This window comes from Labeo rohita, unplaced genomic scaffold (assembly GCF_022985175.1).
Source record: "Labeo rohita strain BAU-BD-2019 unplaced genomic scaffold, IGBB_LRoh.1.0 scaffold_491, whole genome shotgun sequence".
NCBI lineage: Eukaryota > Metazoa > Chordata > Actinopteri > Cypriniformes > Cyprinidae > Labeo > Labeo rohita.
Window position 1 is genome coordinate 22,122 of NW_026129412.1, and position 23,758 is coordinate 45,879.

Consider the following 23,758-nt stretch of genomic DNA (forward strand, 5'->3'; position numbering starts at 1 on the left):
ATGTAATTACATTTTATTGTTCTATTTTTTTTTTTTTTTTTTTTTTTTTTTTATTCTTTGATTTTAGGACCTTGAGTACAAAATAATTGTATTTCTGAAGACTGAGCTGAAAAAGTTTCAGAAAATATTAAAAAAAGAGAACACACAATACTTCGTCCAGGACTTTATAGAGGACATGTGCAGTGTCAAAGAAGCAGCTCTTGATATCACACTTTATTTTCTAAAAAATATGAAGCAAGATAAACTTGCAGACACTCTAAAAGGTAAGAGGCTCATGAGCATCTGTCATACTCTCACTTATAAAATAAGAAAAGAAAAGTATGATCAAGTGTTTTTGCTGTGTTTGTTTAGATGAGCTGGTCTTCATTCATCAACGACAACTTAAATCAAACCTGAAGAAAAAGTATCAGTGTGTGTTTGAAGGAATTGCAAAGCATGGTGACTCCACACTTCTGAATAACATCTACACAGATCTCTATATCACTCAGGGTGGTAGTGTACAGATCAATACTGAGCATGAGGTAAGACAGATTGAAAATGTTCGTAGACGTGCTGAGTCACAAGAGATACCAGTTGAATGTACAAATTTGTTCAAAACACCTGAACAAGACAAGGAGATCAGAACTGTACTGACAAAAGGAGTTGCTGGCATTGGAAAATCCATCTCTGTTCAAAAGTTTATTCTGGATTGGGCTGAAGGAAAAAAAAATCAAGATATCAGCTTTATATTTCCTCTTCCATTCAGAGAGATTAACTTAAAAGAGAAAGAAAAACAAGGTTTGATGAGCCTTGTAAGTCAGTTTTTCCCAGAGACAAAAGGACTGAACCTTACAAGAAATGATAAATTCAAAGTCCTTTTTATCCTTGATGGTTTGGATGAATGTCGTCTTCCTCTAAACTTTAAGGATAATGAGACGTGGTGTGATGTATCATCACCAGCCTCTCTGGATGTTCTCCTAACAAACCTAATCAAGGGAAATCTGCTTCCTTCTGCTCTCATCTGGATCACCACCAGACCAGCAGCTGCCACTAAAATTCCTTCTGAATGTATTGACCGGGTGACAGAGGTCAGAGGTTTCAATGATGCACAAAAGGAGGAATACTTCAAAAAAAGATTCACAGATGAGAATCAGGCCAAAGAAATCATTGATCATGTTAAACAATCAAAGAGTCTCTTTATCATGTGCCACATCCCAGTCTTCTGCTGGATTTCAGCCACTGTTCTCCAGAACATTTTGGAGGAGAAAAATGTAAAGATCTGAAAAACAATCAGGCTGATGAGGCCTCCAAAACACTGGAATCAAATACTGAAGATACTCCCAAGACTTTGACACAAATGTATACACACTTTCTCCGCTTTCAGATGCAGCAGAGTAGACGAAAGTATGATGAGAAAATGCAGAATATAAACCAGATGTTTCCTGGGATAAAGATGCCATCCTTTCACTGGGGAAACTGGCATTTCATCAGCTGGAAAAAAACAACCTGATCTTCTATGACACAGACCTGGAAGCCTGTGGCATTGATGTCTCTAAAGCATCAGTGTACTCAAGCATGTGTACCCAGATCTTTAAGGAGGAAACAGGGATCACTGTTGGTACCATGTACTGCTTTGTTCACATGAGCATTCAAGAGTTTATTGCAGCCCTTTATGCACATCTGTTTCTAGACATCAACAAGAAAAACGCATTTGTTCAAAAGTCTACAGAACATGAAAACCAAAATGTCACCATGATTGATTTGCTCAAGACTGCAGTCGACAAGGCACTTGAGAGTGACAATGGACACCTGGACCTTTTCCTTCGCTTTCTTCTTGGTTTGTCACTTGAGTCTAAAAAAACACTCTTAAGAGGTCTGTTGACACAGCAAGATGACAGTGACCAGAGCACAAAGAAAATAGTTCAGTACATCAAGCAGAAATTTGAAGATAATCCTTCTCCAGATAGATCCATCAATCTATTCTACTGTCTGAATGAACTGAACGACCAAACTTTGGTAAAAGAGATTCAAACCCACCTTAGAGAAGGAAGTCTGGCATCTTCTGATCTTTCACCTGCCCAGTGGTCTGCTTTGGCCTTTGTGTTGTTGACATCAGAGGAGGAGATGGAGGTGTTTGAGCTTCAGAAATTCAAGAAATCAGACGAGTGTCTCATTCGACTATCACCAGTCATAAAAACCTCCAAAAGAGCTTTGTTAGTAATTTGTTATATTTTGCACCCATCTTAAAAACATTATATATATATATATATATATATATATATATATATATATATATATATATATATATATATAGATATGTAGATATAGATATAGATATAGATAGATAGATAGATAGATAGATAGATAGATAGATAACCCTCTATAATTCATTTTTTGAATCACATACCACCTCCAAGTTAATTCTAAACAAACCACATGCCAAAATGATTCTTTCTATATAGTTTATTTGATTATACCATGTTCAGTTTTCATATTCATTAGTTGAACTATATACAAATTATTTAAACCTGTATATGGTTGAATTATAACAGTATGATTTGTCAAAATCAATTATGAAAATTTTATTAATCACTTCTGTGCACTGATGATATCTGCATGTTATGTCACTTTACAATAGTGAATAATATTTCTATGGATTAAAACACATCAAAATGTAGTGAAGGATGCAGAGTTTGCTCCTGTGGTAAAAATTTCAGGAAGCAAATGTGAGAATGTTTTATATGATGCACTTCAAACAAATCATATGAATAACTTCAAACATAAATAGTGTAACATGAACATGTGTGATGTTGTTGTATAACATACACTTGCTGTTATGTTCAGGTGTAAATTTAAGAAAGTCCTGCACCACTAAGTCTCTGTTGAACTTCAAAGACTTCGTTAATCAAGCACCAACACACACATGCACATCAAACAAATAGAGCACATTAGAAATGGAGCGCAATAATTCTAACTAAAATATGCATTTTTCTAAGATAAATGTTGGTTTAAAATGCTTCATGAAACTTAATTATATGTAAGGAGAACAGTAACTGTAAAGGCACTATTGTATAGATATAATTACTATTTTGAGTGAGTGTAATCGTTACCAGTCAACATTTAGTTGGTTTCTTTTTTTTTCTTTTTTTTTTTTTTTTTTTTTATTTAGCATTCTAAACGAAGTAACTTTAAAATGTTGGCCAAGCAATTTTGCTTTGATTTTATTTTTTATTTATTTATTTATTATTTTTTTTTTTTTTGCATATAATTAATATCATAGCCTACTTAGGTACATTCACAATGTTTGTTTTCTTTGCCTCCAGTTTACACATTATTAGATGATGTGGCTTTTTAAAATAAAAAAAAGGAAATAAGTTTAGACTTAAGTACTGAGTCCTAATTATTCAAATAAACAATTTACATATATCAAAATAATAATAGCTGCAGGCCTACATTAAAACCATAAACCTTGGATTTTTTGTCACACTTAAGATTTATTTTATGTAGCAAATATCATTGTGTCTGAAAATCGCTTTTTAGGTAAAAATATTTACATTTTTGTATTTACCAAATCTATGTATTTACCCAATTCTTTGATTAAATTTCCCTTGTAGGTTAAATGATTGTAATTTAACAGACAGAAGCTGTTCAGCTCTGGCACCAGTTCTTGGATCAGACTCTAATCTGAAAGAGCTGCATATGAACAATAATAATCTGCAGGATTCAGGAGTGGAGCTGCTCTGCACTGGACTAAAAAATATAAAGTGTGAATTGGAGATACTAGCGTAAGTTGTGTGACAACAGACAAAACTGTGTTGAATCAAAATTGAAAGTTTAATTTGTTTTAGATATTATTTGCAAATTAGGTGATTAAATAATGTGCTGGTTTAATGTATCTGTATATTATAGGCCTAATGATGAGTTACGTTTTATACATATGGACAGTATGATAAATGCTTCATTTAAACATTTTGTTCATGTTTACTTTTGATTTACATTGTGCAATATAGAATGAGAATAATTTAAGAACCTTTTTTTCAGGCTCAGTAACTGTGATCTAAATGAGAAAAGCTGTTCAGCTCTTGCTTCAGTTCTTAGTTTAGTCTCCAGCAGTCTGAAGGATCTTGACCTGAGCAATAATAAGCTGCAAGATTCAGGAGTGAAGCTGCTTTCTGATGGACTAAAAAAGAGCTGTAAACTAGAGAAACTCAGGTGAGTTGATGCCTGACATACTAAAGGTCCTTTTTTTGGTTTTCTTCCATCTCACAGAATGTTTCCTTTTATGGATTTAGATTGTTCAGAAAATTTCTAGAATAATCAATTAATGTTACATTTTCATTCCTGTTCTAGACTTTCAAACTGCAGTATCACTGAAGAAGGTTATAAAGCTCTGGCTTCAGCTCTGAGATCAAACCCTTCACACCTGATAGAGCTGGATCTCACAGGAAATGATCCTGGACAATCAGGAGTGAAAGGGCTCAATTATTTACTACAGTATTCAAACTGTAAACTGAAGACACTGAGGTGAGATGTGATGAAATAATACAAAAAAAATGACATTAAGGATATTTTTTATAGAAGAGATATTTCACTAATACAGTAATCTGTTGTATTGTTAATGGTGATTTGATTTTATGTTTTAATATAGGTTTCAAGCAGTAATTTATAGATTTGTTCATTATAACAAGTTTAGGAGAGAACTAAATTTAATCATCTTTCATCTTCTCTTCTGCAGGTTTTTAGAGCCTGCTGCAGATGAAGCCTGTCAGTTTGTGTCTGGAATTGTGGGTGAAAACCCGTTACTCCTGAGAGATCTGAATCTAGAAGAACAGAACCTAAGAGACAAACAAATGGATCAGATCGCTGCTCTACTGAGGGATAAACACTGTAAACTCAACACATTGACGTAAGTATTGTAAATAGTTTAATATTTCTGTATGTAAAATGGCTTTCAAATACAACATTGTTTTGATATTTTCAATGGTTTTGTATTAAAACTGTCATTGTTGTTTATTAAAGAAGGTTTTGAGATAAACTGAATACTGTTTTCTGTCTCTGCAGGCTGAATAATAACAGTATTACAGCAGAAGGTTGTGCTGCTCTGACTTCAGCATTTAATTCAAATCCCTCAAACCTGACAGAGCTGGATCTGAGTGGAAATAAACTACAAAACACAGGAATTGAGAGAATCTGTCCTCTGTTGGAAAATGCACAATGCAGATTAGAGAAACTGAAGTGTGTATTTTCATTTATGTACATGTCTGTTTGTGAATATACATCACACAAGTTGTAATTACGAGTTCAGGAGCACATGAGGGCTTTGCTGTTGATAGTTTTGCCATAGAAAAACATAATTCAGATAGAGTAGAATGTAACATGTTCTCATCTCAGAATTATGACATGGCTTGAACTAACAAGACACAGGTGCAAACGATCAGTAAGTAATGAGGAGGAACACACAAAACATGGACAGATGAAAATTACCAGCTAAGTTCACAAGATCACAAAGATGCAGAATACATTACAAAATGTCTATTTGGTATATCAAATGATACAAATCTAGATGACTGTGGAGACTAATGTTGTTTTAATTTCAGTTTTTTTTTTCTCTGGCAGCTTACAACATTACATTTTATGTAACATATTTAGAAATTTAATTGAAGCAGATGATGTCATTTAATCAATCTTTTTATACATGTATATAGACTTGCAGATTGTAGTATTACTGAAGAAGGATATAGAACTTTGACTTCATCTCTAAAGTCAAACTCACACCTGACAGTGCTGGATCTTAGAGGAAATTATCCTGGACAGTCAGGAGTGGAGGGGCTCATTGATTTACAGCAGGGTGGATGCTGTAAATTAAAGACCATCAGGTGATAATTTTCTTCAAATATTTCAAAGAAGCCAAATACATGGTCAGAGCTGTACAACTATGTAAAGAAGACAAATGGATATTTATATTTTAAATTTAAAATGACAAAGTAGAATTTACTGAAATTCAGTTTAACACTAGAACCGCCGGGGTCAATTTTACCCGTACCTGTTATTCAAATGTACATAACAGATTTTCAATAAAACACTCAAGTCTCCCAGTTATTGACTTTTACTGAAATTGTGTAATTTAAAATCCCCTGGTGTTAAAAAGTGTTTAAATAATACCAGATCGAAAAACAGAGCATTTATACCTAAAAGCGGCAGCGCGGGTCAAATTTACTCACTATATAATGCGTGTAGCTTCGCACTGTCATAGACTTGCCGGTTATGTTTTTACATTGTACATTGCTAGGCAGCGCCTTTTACTCACTGAATTAGTGGTTATCAGTTTCATAAATAAAGTCAATATGAGTAAAAAAAAGGCAGTTTATTGATGCTGAAGAGGTATTAGAAGCAGTAAATACCATGATTATTGGAGAGTCTGTTATGCATCCTGGGTCGCTCAGCATCTGACGGCTCATCTGACACAATCTCATATTTAGATGTTTTAGCCTAACGTTACACATATTGTTAAAACTTTGGATTATTTATTTCATTTTTGTTTTGCCATTTCTATTGTTTATTGTTCGCTACTGTGTTGCTATTTATTCTAGTCTGGCCGTTTCCTGAAAAAAAAAAATTCGATCTATGTAATGAATACAACCTTTTTTTTTTTTTTTTTTACCCTTACCCTAAGTGTATATATATATATATATATATATATATATATATATATATATATATATATATATATATATATATATATATATATATTTTTGTTGCTATCTTATTAAAATTATAAATTATATAAATAAACTAATTAATCATTCATTAGGTGAAGCTCTGCACTTGAATTTGACATCGCATCATCATATGCAGTGTGCACAAGTTAATATTACACATTGTTGTCTATGGGTTATTTTAGTAATTTAAATAATATGAATTGTCTTAATTTATTGAATAATGACAATGAATTCTAATATTACACCACACAATTATGTAGTTACTTCCTTTTAATTCCCTTTGTCAGCGCAGTCTTGTTTATGTTAAATTGACTGTTATGAAAACGGACTGTAGCCTGCATAAAAATCTATAAACATAAAACAACAGGGCAAAAATATAAGTTGATGACTAGACAATCATTTTTTATGACACTAGACACTTCTTTATCAAGACAGTGGCATAATACAGTGAAATAAAATCTTCTTTAGCCATATCAAAACGCTTGTTTGCGCGCGGGTAAAATTGACCCGCATGGTGGTTTTAGTGTTAAAGAAATTCTGTTTCATCACACAACTGAATTCCATGAGTCTGGAAATCAAGTTTTCTTTTGTATAATTATATTTTCTCAGCAGAAGTGGAGGCAGCTATAATAACAATGACATTAATACTACGTTGGACCCATAAGAAGGATGAAAGCTGTAAATGACATGAAGTTATAGCATGCTTATCTAATCTAAGTTCTCTTCTACCTCCTTTAGGTTTTTGAAAAGCCCTACTGCACAGGAGGCGTGTGAGTACCTCACTGAAGTACTAGGTACAAATCCATTAGTTCTGACAGAACTGGATCTGAGTGAAGATAAATTAGGAGACTTGGGTGGGGAGAAACTCTCTGCTCTTTTGATGGACTCTCATAGCAAAGTGGAAAAAATGAAGTGAGTGAACATGCTTAACCCTTTCACACGTGAGTTTAAAATATTCTAGCTGAGCCCCCAGAGTGAGTTTTTTTAGGCGACCGTTATTTAGAACGTATAGCCTCATTGTTTCCATGGCGACACGTCGTGTTTGTCACGTGACACAACGCAGCCACAATAGCGCTGTATGACACATGTATCACTTTTATATAGTTTTTCCCTTTTTATTATTAATATTCACAAACGTGCTGACTGTATTATGAAATATCTGATATTCCGATTCTGAAATGTGTGCAAGTAAATGTATTTGGAGGTTTAAACACTTTTATAATGGGCGTGTTAGTTGATCTATACCGGGTGATGGGCGCCGCCATGTTAGTTCGCGCTGAATCCGAGCTGTGGGATTTACAAACCGCAAATTCATCCTCTCCTCCCGAAAAACATTAAAGTAAATCTCTGGTGAGCTTGGAGAAGAGCAGAGTAAACTTTATAGTTACCTACACAATGTGTATATGATATCAATAAAACATGTCGTCAGATAATATTTGTAAGGATCCGTCAGATAATATTTGTATTGCCGCTTCCATAGACATCGGCTTGTATTTTGCTAACTATAAATGCATCGTTTTACTAGGACGTATGTGTATGTAAATGTCTGGAACCTAAAATAAGCATTATATGGTTGAAAACACAGAATAGTTGCGATAATATGACAAACGCTCAGCGCGTCAGATCTGGCTCAGCGCCAGCCAAAGCAGATTTGAATTCAGCAGTTGATCACGTGACGCGCTGAACGTTCGAATCACACTGGTGTGATCGTACGCTCCAGGGACCAGCCAAGAATGATCACACCGGTGTGATCATACGCGTGAAAGGGTTAATACATCATAACATCTCTGTTTTGTCATTATAAAGAACTTCCAATTGTACGTGGAGCAGATATGAAGTGTGTTGAATATGCACTGAATAAATTTTAATGCTGTTTTTGTGTTTAAGGCTGAATAATTGTAAGCAGACAGAGAAAAACTGTTTAGCTCTAGCTACTGTTCTCTCCTCCAAAACCGTCCTGAAAGAGATGGACCTGCACAACAGCTGTCTGCTGGACTCAGGAGTCAAAGAGATCTGTGAGGGACTGAAGAATCCTGTGTGTGAGCTGAAGATACTCAAGTGAGTACATTTCACCATCAGATACACTCATTTTAGGATTTAGATTTAGTCCAAATGGACTTATGGACTCAAAGCAGCATTCCATTAATTAAACCAATAATAATACGAAAATAAGACAGTTAATCATAACACTTCTAGAATAGTAATATTGTATACATTTCTTCAAACTGAAGTTATTGTTAATGATGAAATATTTTACAAGATGTACATAGAATGTGAGAGTCTAAACCTGTCTAAGATACAATGCAGTGTGAGTGTGTGCTGTTTAACAGAGGTTTTTTTTTTTTTTTTTTTTTTTGGCTAATGATACATACTGATAATTTGCTTTCATCTTCATTTGATGAACATTTGTAAATATACAAATCCTTCTGATTCATTCTAGCAGGCAGGCTAAAACTATAAGTTGTGTTCCTGCATATCTGACCATTCATTCAGCTGTATTGTGATTTAGTGATTGTTTGATTCATATTTTCTGATTTGTGCAGTAATTTAATAATTTGAAGCACACTGTTAATTTTAATCATGTATTTATTTCCTGTAGACTTTCAAACTGCAGTATCACTGAAGAAGGTTATAAAGCTCTGGCTTCAGCTCTGAGATCAAACCCTTCACACCTGATAGAGCTGGATCTCACAGGAAATGATCCTGGACAAACAGGAGTGAAGCAGCTCAGTGATTTACTACAGGATCCAAACTGTAAACTGAAGACTCTGAAGTGAGTGTTAAAATATTTTAGCCTTAGTCTTAAAAACACTTTAGCTGAAGGAGAATTAAACAGTCCAAAATAACATTTGTAAAAGCTTTGAAATGACTGTAGGCCTTTTCACAAGCTTCTGAAAATAAATCATCATATGGAAGGTAATCTCGATATACTTCTCCCAAGGGCATAGGTTTAGTAGGTTTAATGTCCATACCAGTATCTAGTGACCACTGAATTGTCCCTAGCAATATATTTAATCAACGAGTTAAAATTTATTTATAGGCAAGCACTGTTTTTGTAGTTTTGGCCGCATTTGAAATGGGTCATACCACTGACATTACCTGATAAGTTAATACATACACTAGAATTTAGATTAGATTAGATAATACTTTATTCATCCCTTTAGGGAAATTACTTGATCCAGTAGCTCACATATATCAAGAACACCGTAAACAATCAAACATCCAATAAAGTTGCATTCTTTCAAGGATGAGCATAATTAAGAACATAAGATAAGTGTTTAGCACATATCTACAGAGTTTGTAGAATTATAAAGTAACTTAATGATTTTAAAATAATTGTACAAAACAAACTGACTTTTATGTCCTGGTTTGACTACTCATGTCTCCAGGTTTTTGAGTCCTGCTGCAGATGAAGCCTGTCAGTATGTGCATGGAATTGTGGGTAAAAACCCGTTACTCCTGAGAGAACTGAATCTGAGTGAATGTGAATTAGGAGACACACGAGTGAATCAGATCACTGCTCTACTGCAGGATAAACACTGTAAACTCAACACACTGATGTGAGTATTCTTTTCATTTATTATTGCACATTTGAAGAATCTTAAAGAACCCAGATGACAAAACACAATAAATCTAAGTAATCACTAGATATAATCAAGTACTTTGTGTTTGTAAATTCTCCTTCTCATGTTCAACATTTTAGTCTGCGTAAGTGTGGTTTAACAAAGGAAAGTTGTTCAGCTCTCGCTACAGTCCTGACATCAAACCCCAGTCTAAAAGAGCTTGACATGAGCAACAATAATCTACAGAATTCCGGAGTGAAGAAACTTCAGAGTGGATTAAAAAATACAAACTGCAAATTAGAGAAACTCAGGTGAGTTCAGTGAACCACTGTTTGATTTGAATAACATAACTATTTTTGTTTAAAGTTAACCCTCTGGAGATGACTAAGGTCCTGGCACAATCACTTGGATTTTTTTCTACAACAGCACTTGCAATACCAGATAAAAAGAAGACATCATTTAAAACTGTAAAAAAGGTTTACTTTTAATTGTGCCACTCAACAAACAACAAAATGGTGTGCTTTTGAAAAATAAAGAAAACAAAAAGGTTTCTGTGACCTTATTTCTGGAACAGCATGGCTTTCACAACATGTTGCAGCAAAAACATGGCCTACATAATCTCTGTTTTACATAATCCAGTACTCAAAAAAATTGTGAAATAATGTTTACTGTATATTTTATATGCATATTTATATAATAATAATAATACATTTTATTTAAAAGGCGCCTTTCTGACACTCAAGGTCACCGTACAAGCATACATAAAAATTAATACACACTACAAAAGATAAAATGCAAAAATAAATTAAAATTAATATAAATGACAAATGAATGGATTTTACAATGAATAGGCTTGTTTGAACAGATAAGTTTTGAGTCCAGATTTGAAATGAGCAAATGAGTCCATGTTTCTAAGATAAGATGGTAGGGAATTCCAGAGACGGGGAGCAGAGCGGCTAAATGCTCTGCTCCCCATTGTGGTAAGACGGAAAGATGGAACAGACAAATGTAATGAGGAAGAGGATCTAAGAGAACGAGATGGAATGGAAACATGAAGAAGATCAGATAGATAAGGGGGGGAGAGGTTGTGGATAGCTTTGAATGTCAGCAAGAGGACTTTAAACTGGATACGAAACTGGATAGGGAGCCAATGAAGCTGCTGGAGGACAGGAGTGATGTGATGGATAGAAGAGGTTCGGGTAATGATTCGGGCAGCTGAATTCTGGACTTGTTGAAGTTTACGGAGGGATTTGTGAGGGAGACCCAAAAGAAGTGAATTACAATAGTCTAGACGGGAAGTCACTAGGCTGTGGACAAGAATGGCTGCAGAATAGGGGGTAAGAGATGGACGGAGACGATTAATATTTCTTAAGTGAAAGTAGGCTGACCGGGTAATGTTATTGATGTGTGATTGAAATGATAATGTGCTATCAAGGATTACACCTAGACTCTTAACCTGGGGGGAAGGTGAGATGGAGGAGTTATCAACTGTGATAGAGAAACTGTTAGTTTTGGATAATATGGATTTGCTGCCAATGAGGATAACCTCAGTTTTATCACTGTTAAGTTTAAGAAAGTTGAGGGTAAACCAGGATTTTATTTCAGCAATACAATCAGTAAGGGTAGTAGGTGGTAAAGTGGCTGAGGGCTTTGTGGAGAGGTAGAGCTGGGTGTCATCCGCATAGCAGTGGAAATTAACATTGAATTTACGTAGAATATTGCAGAGGGGAAGAAGGTAGATAATAAAAAGAAGGGGCCCCAGGACAGAGCCCTGGGGCACACCTGTAGTGACGGAGGAAGGAATGGATTTAAATGATTTAAGCTGAATGAACTGAGTGCGGCCAGAAAGATAGGATTTTAGCCAATTTAGTGGAGTATGGGTAATACCAATGGATGATAGTCTATTAAGAAGGGTGGTGTGACAAATGGTGTCAAAGGCCGCACTCAGGTCAAGGAGGATAAGAATAGTGAGTAGTCCAGAATCAGCTGCCATAAGAAGATCGTTAGTAATTTTTACAAGTGCCGTTTCAGTACTATGATATGGGCGGAAACCAGACTGGAACTGTTCATAGAGATTGTTATGAGAAAGGTGAGAATGAATTTGAGTGGCAACTGTTTTTTCGAGAATTTTAGAAATGAAAGGTAAATTAGATATAGGACGGAAGTTGTTGAAATTTGAAGAGTCAGCACCAGGCCTTTTCAAGATAGGTGTAATGACAGCAGTTTTGAAAGATGTTGGGACAATTCCAGTAGTAAGAGAAGAGTGAATAATGGAAGCGATAATGGGGAGCAGAGAAGGAAGGCAGGATTTGACAAGATATGAAGGTAAAGGGTCAAGTTGACATGTAGACGGTTTAGATTTCTGGATGAGTACAGTAAGTTCTGAAAAAGAGGGGAGGTGAAAAGAAGAAAGTGTATGTATGGGTGGATAAAGGTCACCAAAGGAGTAAAGTTGGTGAGGAATGGAGTCAAGGTGTTGATAGATATTGCAGATTTTAGCATTGAAAAATGACATAATGGAATTACAGAAGGAATTTGTATACAAATGTGGAGGCAAAGAATCCTGTGGTTGAGTAATATTATTCAAAATAGTGAAAAGTGACTTTGAATTTCCATGATTAGCAGTAATTAAACTAGAATAATACTGAGATTTGGTGGTAGCAATGGAATCCTTACAATGCAAAATATGGTTATTATATAGTTCTTTGTGTATAGTGAGACCAGTTTTCTTATACAGTCGTTCCAGTTGTCGTCCTTTTGCTTTCATGAGGCGAAGATCAGTGGTGAACCAGGGGGCAGAAACAGTGAATGAAACAGGTCGAGTTTTTAACGGAGCAAGGGAATTATAGGGAGTTCATCAGCTATAATGTTGATGGGAGTGACACCAGAACAGCAAATCAAGTCTAAAATATGGCCTTTGGAGTGTGTGGGAGAGGTTATATGCTGAAGAAAACCAAAACTGTCCAGGCAGGAGATGAAGTCTTTAGTAAGAGGCAAGTTGGGATTATCCATATGGATATTGAAATCACCCAACAATATTACATTTGATGATAAAGTAGATAAATATGCAATAAAACCAACAAAGTCATCTATAAAGTTATAATTTAGTTTGGGTGGGCGATAAACAGTAGCGATGATAGTTGGAATTTGACCAGAAAGTACACAGACCACATGCTCAAACGAACTAAAAACAGGTGTGGATACTGGCAAGACTTTCCACTTCTCGCGGTAAAACATCGCGAGACCGCCTCCCCGACCCGTGCCACGGGGTTGTGATTTGTAAACAAATCCTGGTGGTGCAGCTTCGTTGAGCAGTGAAAAGTCATTAGGTTGTTGCCAGGTCTCTGTTAAAAATATAAAATCTAACTCATGGTCAATGATGAGGTCCCGAATGATATATCCCTTGTTTGACAAAGAGCGAACATTAAGAAGAGCGCACTTGAGTGGAGTGTTTTCAGAGCTGGAAGTGTTAGCCGACCGGCTTCGGCGGGCTAACACGTTGTGGTTGACTGCACGGCTGACAGAGCGTGTACGTCGAGAACTGGACCAAATGTTTATGGCTGTAGAACGGTGAGAGTTGAAATTCCGACGAGAGCCTTGATGGTTGTATCTCCGCCGTGGATAATAGATGATATCCGGGTGGAGATGGAGTATAGCTAAAAAAAAATTATATATTTTTAATCACAAGGTTTCAGTGTCTCAGATACGTATTATTACTGTAGCACAATTTTTGCTAAATCTAATGTAATGAAACTATTGCCAGTATGATGGTAAAATTAATTGAAATTAACACAAATGTCAGGGCATCTCCAGGATCCCAAAAAATGACTGTAGTATAATAAAGAAAGGGAAAAAATGCTTCTGTAATATAATAAGTTATACATTGCCTCAATAATCAGAGAAAATAAATAATAATGGTATTTTTGAATTATTAAATATTAAAACAATTAATATTTCTGCAAAAAAGCTCCAATGCATTTTGTTTTAAATCTCTTTTTGTTAGACTTTCAGACTGCAGTATCACTGAAGAAGGTTATAAAGCTCTGGCTTCAGCTCTGAGATCAAACCCTTCACACCTGATAGAGCTGGATCTCACAGGAAATGATCCTGGACAATCAGGAGTGAAGCAGCTCAATGATTTACTACAGGATACAAACCGTCAACTAAAACTGAGGTGAGATTTGATGAAATAATACAAACTAAATTATGTGATTGTGAATTATTTATAGAAAAAATATTTAATTAATGCAATTTGTTTGCAGGAAAGTAATTTTAACCATTTTACACATTTATCCAGCAGAATTGGCTGCTATTTTTCATTACTCCAAGTTTAATTGAGAACTGAATGAATCCTGCTTCATCTTCTGTTCTGCAGGTTTTTGAGTCCTGCTGCAGATGAAGCCTGTCAGTATGTGAATAAAATTCTGGGTGAAAACCTGTTACTCCTGACAGAGCTGAATCTGAGTGAATGTAAACTCGGACCCTCAGGATTGAAGAAACTTGCTGCTGTACTGCAGGATAAACACTGTAAACTCAACACACTAATGTAAGTTTTACTGTTATGATGACAGCTTTTAATCATTATGAACTTGCTGCTGGATGTGTTTTATGTAACGCTTAACAGAGAGTGTTGAGTTTTAACTAACAACTAACGCTTGAGAATTATTTAGTTAAAACTGTAACTGTGTTTTCTCTTAATGCAGTTTAAATAACATCAATATCACAGATGAAGATTGTCATGTTCTGACTGAAGCTTTAGATTTAAACCCTTCAAATCTGAGTGAGCTGAACCTGAGTGGGACAAAACTCAGAAACTCGGGAATAGAGATCTTCTCTACTCTGTTTAAGAATGAACAGTGTAAACTGAAAAGGCTGAAGTAAGTCATTTAGTCAATGAGTAAAAAAAGCCATCTACTGAAAAAGAATTCTCATGCAAATCACATAGTGGTGGGCTAAAGTAGTAATAGCCAAAGCTATTAGTTGCATAACTATAATGGCTTTTTTCTCTGTTCTATAGGTTTAGTTCCATCTGTATTACAGAAGAAGGTTGTGCTGCTCTGATGTCAGCTTTTAATTCAAACCCTTCAAACCTGGTAGAGTTGGTTCTGAGTGGAAATACAGTATCGAATTCTGGAGTGACTGAAATCTCCACTCTACTGGGAAATTCTCAGTGCACACTGCAGATACTCAGGTTTGAATTTGGTGAATTTAAAGATGAACTGAAAATTTCAGTTTGCTATGTGTATTACAGCAGTGAAAAACATTCACTTTTGTCTAAAAAGGTTTATTTAAATATTGGCAAACATACTGGATTTTTTGGGAAAAGACAGTTATAAATGTCATAATCTGAAAAATGTAATCTTGTTTTTATTAAATGAGTAATTGATTGCATTCCTTTAGGCTTTCAGACTGCAGTATCACTGAAGAAGGTTATAAAGCTCTGGCTTCAGTTCTGAGATCAAACCCTTCACACCTGATAGAGCTGGATCTCACAGGAAATGATCCTGGACAATCAGGAGTGAAGGAGCTCAATGATTTACTACAGAATCCAAACTGTCAACTGAAGACACTGAGGTGAGACATGATGAAATAATACAAAATAAAATTGCATGCAGGCGAACATAAATACAGTCTGTTGCATCAAAGTAAATTCAAGATAAATCTTGTCTCACTGTTTCCCATCAGAATCAAATTATATTTTTGATTACACCAAGTTAAACTGAATTGAATCCTGCTTCATCTTCCCTTCTGCAGGTTTTTGGGTCCTGCTGCAGATGAAGCCTGCCAATATGTGACTGGAATTGTGGGTAAAAACCCATTACTCACGAGAGAGCTGAATCTGGGTGAACGTGAACTAGGAGACACACGAGTGAATCAGATCACTGCTCTACTGCAGGATAAACACTGTAAACTCAACACACTGATGTGAGTATTTGAAGTTTTCAAAATGCTGTCATTGCTGTTCATTAAAGTAGTTGCAGAATAAGAACCATATAAATGTATCCTTCTGTTAGTAGTTTTGTATTGTGGATGAAATAAACCAAAGAATGATTCCTGTCTTTGTTTCTTTCTCTGCAGGCTGAATAATAACAGCATTACAGAAGAAGGTTGTGCTGCTCTGACATCAGCATTTAATTCAAATCCTTCAAACCTGATAGAGCTGGATCTGAGTGGGAATAAACTAGAAAACTCAGGAATTAAAAAGATCTGTCATCTGTTAGAAAACAAACAATGCATATTAGAAAAACTGAAGTGCGTATTGACATTAATCCAAATTACTATATGTTAATACAAAATTATGTTCAATTGATGATTTTCATATAGTTTCACTTATACTGGGGTTAATGTTCTGTTTTTGTGTTTGACTCAATTAAGTTTTAAACACAACATGGGGGTGAATGAATAATGACAAAATTAACTTTTTGGCAAATGATGAACTTAAGTTTTGATTATCAAGGATTTGGTTAATGCATCTATTTATAGATTCTATGGGAGAAAAACACACTAGATAAGCATACATTTTGTTAGAAGTTATTTATAAAGCTTAGTATCTGTATGATAAACTGTATCTCAACAAAGAAAACTTTCTTTTCTGTTCTAGACTTTCAGACTGCAGTATCACTGAAGAAGGTTATAAAGCTCTGGCTTCAGCTCTGAGATCAAACCCTTCACACCTGATAGAGCTGGATCTCACAGGAAATGATCCTGGACAATCAGGAGTGAAGGAGCTCAATGATTTACTACAGGATGGGCGCTATAAATTGAACACCATTAGGTGGAGAAATCTTAACATGTTTTTTTTTTTTGTTGTACTTTAAAATTAACTTTCTGCAACCATGCTGCAGTGCTGCATTAATAATCAGTTGAGAAGTCATGTCTTCTTTTGATTATTTTTTTAATCACATCAGAGCACACACAGTATGCAAAATTAGGAGCATTATATTACATTGAATTAACAGAACAGATGTGTGATTCTTCTGTAATTTTCTGAGAAATATGTCCCATATAAATAGCAAATTGACACTAAACAGTTACTTAACAGTCTACAAAATACTATTTTTAAATGAATTTCTTTTGTGCATGGATTTCTTCTGACAGCACTGCAAAAGCAATCAGTGCCATCTAGCGGCTGCATGTGGAGCACGATTAGCATCTTAGCTATATGGTCCACTAATGACTAATACAACCTGTCCTGTACACAGTTTTAATGGTTTCTTAAAATATCTTTTTTTCCAAATTGGCTAAACACCCTCTGACTAAGCCTTCTACAGCAGCCACTCCCAAAACTCTTGAGGAGCGGAAACATAATGTCTCTTGTCCAAAAACCTAAATTCTTAATTCTCTTCTACACCCTGCAGGTTTTTGAAAAGTCCTGCTGCACAGGAAGCGTGCAAGTATCTCACTAAAGTTCTGAAAATAAGTCCATTACTTCTGACAGAACTGGACCTGAGTGAAGATAAATTAGGAGACCTGGATGGGGAGAAACTATCCGCTCTTTTGATGGACTCTCATAGCAAACTGGAGAAAATGAAGTGAGTGAACATGATTTATACATTATGACTCCTGTTTATTCATTATAAAAGACTGTCAGTCACATCTGTGAGCATAAATAAAGACCTAATGATCTGATGTGTGTTGAATAATAAATAATGCTGTTTTTGTGTTTAGGTTGAATAATTGTAAGTGGACAGAGAAAAGCTGTTCAGTTCTAGCTACTGTTCTCTCCTCCAAAACCATCCTGAAAGAGATGGACCTGAACAACAGTCGTCTGCTGGACTCAGGAGTCAAAGAGATCTGTGAGGGACTGAAGAATCCTGTGTGTGATTTGAAGATACTCAAGTGAGTACATTTTACCATCAGCTACACTGAACAAAATAACAATCACAATAATATGGTTTAACTAAAATTTGATTTATTAATTTGCAAGTTATTATTAGTCTCTAGAGCAAGTCTTTTCCCTTCTGTCAAGTTATTTTGTGCCCCCGATCCAATCGGAGTCATTGTATATTGCGTATCTGCCAATATCAAGTCTTAATCCGATACTTGCATATTCCTAGTGTTTGGTGCACAGTTCATGCACATTAAAGTTTGTGCAAAGAGTAAAAGTAATAATATTTATCTGTGTGTATACATATATAAGATACACTTTCTCTATGTATATCTAAATATACTGTATAAAGACACTGGTAGAATATTGGACTACTGATGTAAAGTTCTTGCATTTTATATATAGCCTACAATAAGCAAAATAATTGAAACATAAAGGGAAAAAAAATGAAGATATGGTTAGAAAGCATGAAGTTTGCTGTGTCACAATGCCAGCCTGTCAAATTCAGTGCGAGATTCAACCCATAGCAACGCATTATAATAACTACATCTTAGATAGTCTGATGGCAGATAAAAGTAAATGATAAATGAATGAGTGATTGTTACAAAAGTGTGCATCAAATACATTGAACAGGGAATCTCAAACGTGTGTGACATGCTAAAACAGACTTCACTGGTTCTCACGTGTCACACATGCACATTTCTTCTTTTGGTTTTAAAGGCAGTTGCTTAATCTACTGTAAGGCAAATACCACCACTTACCACATGACACCAGTATGACAGCTGACATAAAATAAGGATCGGGCTTTGGAGAGCCGATACCGATTAGTTAAGAATGCTTGATCGGCCCAATCCTGATCTTTGAGATCGGCTCAGGACATCCCTATCTGTTCCCTATCTATCTATTTTACAAACCTCAGCATTATTTGCTGGAATCAGTTTATAATGCATTATTACTGCCCACAGAAAGTTAGTAAATAGATGTTTATGTAAAAGAAATGCTTGTATACCTTTTCAAGTGAGGCCTAAAGAGGTAATAATGTACAACTTGCACAACTAGTTCCACATTCTATGTAATAAAGAATCAGGCATTTCATTACAGTGCATTTATGTACAGCCACTCGTGAGAACAGTTTAACTACAAATGTTAGGCCTGTCATGTGATTTAAAAATTATATAATGTTTTCGGCTTTAACATGAATTATCTTACATTTTTATTTACACTGTAAGTAACTCATCTGTCCCTGAAAATATCTAGAGATTTATATAATCTCACAGACACTAATTATGAGTGCCATGTAAGGAACTAGGTGACCACAACACAGTAAAAGCATATATCACTGGAATGTACATAGTGGCATTACATGAAAACAGAAATACATAACAAAGATTTGTTATTTCAATTTGAATATTACAAATTATATCCTATCCATGCAGAATTTTAAAGGGCAGCTTCCAGTATCCAGATCATCGTGTGTGGATCTGCAGAACTCCCTTACTACTTATACTTCTGAAAATAATTTTCTCATGGTGGCCTTTTTTCCTTCAATTAATTAAATCTTTATTATTGATGTTGTTCAATTATTATTTTCAGGCTCAGTGAGTGTGATCTAACTGATGAAAGCTGTTTAGCTCTTGCTTCAGTTCTTAGCTCAGACTCCAGCAGTCTGAAGGATCTTGATCTGAGCAATAATAATCTACAAGATTCAGGAGTGAATCTGCTCTCTGATGGATTGAAAGTGAACTGTAATCTGGAAAAACTCAGGTAAATTGATGTGTAATGTATTAAAGGTTGTTTTCCTCAAAGTCAGCAATCTGTTTTTACATGGATTAATGATGTTCAGGACATTTGTGGAGTAACTGATTAATCAGCTCAATTTTACAATTCCCGTTCTAGACTTTCAGACTGCAGTATCACTGAAGAAGGTTATAAAGCTCTGGCTTCAGCTCTGAGATCAAACCCTTCACACCTGATAGAGCTGGATCTCTCAGGAAATGATCCTGGACAATCAGGAGTGAAGGAGCTCAATGATTTACTACAGGATGGACATTGTGCATTAAAGAAAATCAGGTCATAATTGTCTTCAAATATCTAATAATAAGACATAGATGTGAGACACATCAGCTGTATGAAAGTAGGCAGAAGGGATAAATTAGCTGGTGCAGCATTAGATGAATGTACAAAATTGCAGTTCTAAGCAGTGACTGAATTTCATGTGTTCTGTGAAACAAAAAATTCTATATCTAACTTCTTATATAACATGTTTTCTTAGTAATACTGGAGACAATGAAAATTATATTACTACACTGGACGCATAAAGAAGATTGGAGCTGCAAATACAATAAAATATAACAAGATTACGGAATCTAAATTCTCATCTAAATTCTTATTCTCATCTCTACTTCATGTAGCTTTTTGAAAAGTCCTGCTGCACAGGAAGCATGTGATCATCTCACTAAAGTTGTGGGTAAAAGTCCATTATTACTGAAAGAACTGGATCTGGGTGAAAATAAATTAGGAGACCTCGAATGGAAGAAACTTGCTGATCTTTTGATGGACTCTCATTGCAAACTGGAGAAAATTCAGTGAGTGAATGTGATTTATACATTTATAACTTTTCTGTTTATTATTAAAGGTTGTCAGTCACATGTGAGCAAATATGAAGACTAATAAATAATAATGTTTTTTTGTGTTCAGGCTGAATAATTGTAAGCTGACAGAGAAAAGCTGCTCGGTTCTAGCTACTGTTCTCTCCTCCAAAACCATCCTGAAAGAGATGAACCTGAAAAACAGTCGTCTGCTGGACTCAGGAGTCAAAGAGATCTGTGAGGGACTGAAGAATCCTGTATGTGAGCTGAAGATACTGAAGTGAGTACATTTCACCATCAGCTACACTGACCATTGAAGGAATATTATATATTTGTTCAATCTGTCACCTGCATAGAAAAAAATAAATAAATAAATTAAGGGCCTGTTTACACTTTTCGACTTCATGCATTTTCACTGATCAAATAGCTATCTGATACTAAAAGATACAAGTGTACACTTGCCCAGAAGTATCTGGAAATGCATCTGGTTGTTTAAGCCATATGGTCATTTTACTTCTCCCAAAACAGTAAAAAGTAAAGACGAGACAGAATGTTATGCTGGCTACCAGTTACTATATATCTGTATACATAAGGTTTTGATTTTTAAAAGTAGCTGATGATAAATAAAATGCAGCACATATCTGTTGCTTTTTGGGATGTGAACACCACTGAATTTCCATGAGGCACAGAAATGTATTTGCAGGGGCACAGTTATGTGGTGAAGGGTGAATGGAACATGAAACCTCCATCACATAGCAATCTGAAATATTGAGATCCATGAAGAGACCAAGAGACCAAATGTGCACATACATCTGTAGATTAATTCAGAAATGTTCATACAGAAATCATACTATCCATCTTTTCCTACATTTAGAATCAAATTTAAAACACACATATACAACAATCACAGACTCTTCTGACTATTAATGAACTGTTATTCATTCATCAGTCCACACATTAATGAAACCAGAAGTAGCTTACCTGTGTATTTAGCTCTACTATGATTTGTAATATTTTGGTGATCAGACTATTGAGCAGTAATGAATTAACTTAAACCACAATGTGAAATTAAAATCTAGTTTTTATTTTCTGAAGACTTTCAGACTGCAGTATCACTGAAGAAGGTTATAAAGCTCTGGCTTCAGCTCTGAGATCAAACCCTTCACACCTGATAGAGCTGGATCTCACAGGAAATGATCCTGGACAATCAGGAGTGAAGGAGCTTGATGATTTACTACAGGATCCAAACTGTAAACTAAAACTAAGGTGAGTGTTCTTAAAATAATAAGATGCAGTTTTAGCTGAAAAAGGAAACTGACAAAAATACATTTGTAAAAGCTTTGAAATGAATGAAGTTCCTTTGACAACACTGTGAACATAAATAATTTTATGGCAGGTAATGTCAATGTACTTCTATTGTGTCCAGGTTGTTACAAAGTCCTGATGCAGAAGAAGCCTGTAAATATCTGACTGAAGTTCTTCACATTAAAAACCCATTACTCATGAGTGAGCTGAATCTGAGTGAACGTGAACTAGAGAACACACGAGTGAATCAGATCGCTGCTCTACTGCAGGATAAACACTGTAAACTCAACATACTGATGTGAGTATTCATTTATTATTGTAATTAATTAAGTATGTTAAAGATATCAGGTGACCAAAACACAATAATTCTTGGTAATCACTGAATATTAGCAAAGTACTTTGTGTTTATAAATTCTCGCTCTCCTGTTCAACCTTTTAGTCTGCATAAGTGTGGTCTAACTGAGAAAAGCTGTTCAGCTCTCGCTACAGTCCTGAGATCAAACCCCAGTCTGAAAGAGCTTGACATGAGCAGCAATAATCTACAAGATTCAGGAGTGAAGAAATTCCAGAATGGGTTAGAAAATACAAAGTGCAAACTGATGAAACTCAGGTGAGTAAAAATAAACAATGGTTTGATTTTAATAATAACATACTCTTTCTCCAATGTGGAATTACTCCAGTTAAAAGTTTAGTCAGATATGTTTTTCTCTTTTTTTCTCTAGACTTTCAGACTGCAGTATCACTGAAGAAGGTTATAAAGCTTTGGCTTCAGCTCTGAGATCAAACCCTTCACACCTGATAGAGCTGGATCTCACAGGAAATGATCCTGGACAATCAGGAGTGAAGCAGCTCAATGATTTACTACAGGATCGAAATTGTCAACTGAAGACACTGAGGTGAGACAAGATTAAATAATTCTGTAATTTTTGTATTGTGTGTTTATATATTTAATCAAAAATTTGTTTAATGAAATAAAACTTTAACGATTTAATAATTATTTTAAAATGTAATCAAAAAGAAATATAATTTACAACAAAACATTTCATTATTGCTGTGAAATAATGTGCTGCACAACATAATTTGTGTACTGAATAAATATGGATGAAAACATACAGTACCACAAGCATCACATAGACATGAGTATGTGTAGTACATCAACCTACTGGTTCACACAAAGACATGCAGAACATCTAGACTTTTTAACATTACATATCTATAATAAATAATGTGCCGTGGCGAGTGAATGAGAACCCAAGTGCAGTTCAGGTACAAAACTTAATCAAACAAAAAAACAGAATGTGCTATTTTTTTAAGTGCAAGATGTCATTAGTTTCACGAAACAAATGGCTTACAAATAATTACAGTTATTGCCCATTAATACTGTGTGATCAGTTTGTAAAAAGAATTTCAACGGTGTGTTGGCTTTATCATATATGTCATATATGTGTGTGTGTATATATATATATATATATATATACATACATACATACATACATGCATACATGCATACATACATACATGCATACATACATACATTTTCTGCTTTTTATTTTGAAAAAAAAAAAAAAACGAAAAAATCATGATCAAAACAATCAAGCACACTTAAAAATTCAACTATATTACACATATAGTCTTTTTTGTGACAATGGGTTGCATAGTTTTCATTCAGAAAGCTTTTTTGTTTATAAATGCACATATATACACATGAATGCATATTCACCCATACATTTACATGCATGGACACATTATACACACACATGCACAAGCCACATGCAA

The 23,758-nt window shown here is 35.0% G+C and overlaps 1 pseudogene; it reads left to right on the forward strand.

The window, feature by feature from the left end:
• The window catches only part of LOC127160915 (uncharacterized), a 51,046-nt pseudogene that overhangs the window by 20,811 nt on the left and 6,477 nt on the right, over window positions 1–23,758 (forward strand).